The sequence below is a fragment of the Penaeus monodon genome, chromosome 31 (assembly GCF_015228065.2).
Source record: "Penaeus monodon isolate SGIC_2016 chromosome 31, NSTDA_Pmon_1, whole genome shotgun sequence".
Classification (NCBI taxonomy): domain Eukaryota; kingdom Metazoa; phylum Arthropoda; class Malacostraca; order Decapoda; family Penaeidae; genus Penaeus; species Penaeus monodon.
The window spans coordinates 12,986,444-12,987,900 of record NC_051416.1 but is presented as its reverse complement, the minus strand read 5'-3'; the positions used below and the strand labels follow the sequence as shown (position 1 = coordinate 12,987,900).

General features: G+C 30.4%; 1 long non-coding RNA gene across 1 annotated transcript in view; it reads right to left on the bottom strand.

Annotated features, from left to right (window-relative positions):
- The window catches only part of LOC119592840, a 1,364-nt gene extending 362 nt beyond the window's left edge, over positions 1-1,002 (bottom strand). Inside the window, exons 1-2 of the long non-coding RNA XR_005230479.1 lie at positions 939-1,002; positions 299-428 (exon numbers count right to left, since the gene is read on the bottom strand). This is a non-coding gene — a long non-coding RNA (uncharacterized LOC119592840). The remainder of the gene's footprint in view (positions 1-298; positions 429-938) is intronic.
- Between the last annotated feature and the right edge of the window lie 455 nt (positions 1,003-1,457).

The window sequence follows — 1,457 nt, the reverse complement described above, 5'->3', positions numbered from 1 at the left end:
CATATTTGTGTGAATCTAACTACTATTATAAGCACTAGCATTTCATAGGATATGATTAGTAAAGATCTGCATAAAAATTGCTTTAATCTTCCTTTCATCATGAGATGTTTGTTTGATTATTAGATAATATTCACTGAAATTATGTCTAAATGTGTATGCATGTGTTAAAAGTGAACAGAACATACATAATTCAGTCTTAACAAATCTTATTATAAGATTCATCTGTTCTTAAATCTGTTCTTTCAAAACAAAATATTTTTTCTTGTATTCATATTGGCTAAATCCACCTGAAACTTACTATAATCTCAGATGCAAGCTTGAAATCCTAAGTGCAACCAGTAGTAGCCTCATATAAAGCATCTCTTACAGCCACTACATTTGTTGGCCTTTCCCGGAGCACTCAAGGAGCAGAGGCCTCGGCAGACGAGCTGATGTCAAAAAATTACCAATGTTAGTTTTGGTTATTATTAATTCATTATATACTATTCTAAATACATATCTATAAATACTTGTATTTAACTAATTTGAACCCATATACTAACATATTTCATATTCGTAACAGCTATTAAATTTGTCTTGATACTTCAGTCTTTATTTCTTACACAAGTTCTCAATTACTTTAATCTCAACACGAAAATATAAATATTAGCCACAAATTACATATTATAACTATCATCAATAAAGTAAAACATAAACAATTAGGCACAAGCTACATATCATAACAATTTATATAAAAAAATTAAAAAATCAGCCACAAACTAACAAAAAACAGAAAATAACAGAAACTAGAAAAAAAATATGGATACAAGAACATGCATATCAAATACACTGGTAAAATATAAAACTGGACCTAAACAATACTCAAAGCCAAATATAAACAACATGTACAAGAAACACTGCCATATAACAGAGAGCAATAAATATTATTATAAAGTCACCTGTGAAGATGCGACGGAGAAGCGGAAGTTCTCTTGATGCGTCTTATCTCTCTATAAAAAATCGGGGCAAGCGTTACTTATTCAGAATGAAAATAATATCACATACTTCCCAAAGTATAATTTTAAGGCGAATCAGCCTTTGGGAAAAGGTTTATATTAGTTTCAAAGAATAGGAAACCTTGAACAGTTTGGATGTCAACAAGGGGAGGCGTTTGCTTTAAATCGGGTGGCATAAAAGCATTTTAAGATTACGTAACAACAACATTAGAATGAAAGTGTGTGAAAATACAGAATATACACTTCTAGGATATAAGCTAAGTTCTGACAACATTTTAATTGGGGTACATGATAGATAAAACTTGATTAAAGATTTTCCCGCTATATCCCGTTCACTAAAAGTTCTTTAACGTGTTAATACCCGGGAGAAAAAAAAAGGGAAAAGGACACGATTGTACATCCCGAAATATGTATAAATATGAGAAATCGTATTTTGCATACATAACAATAAAAATTCCCGTA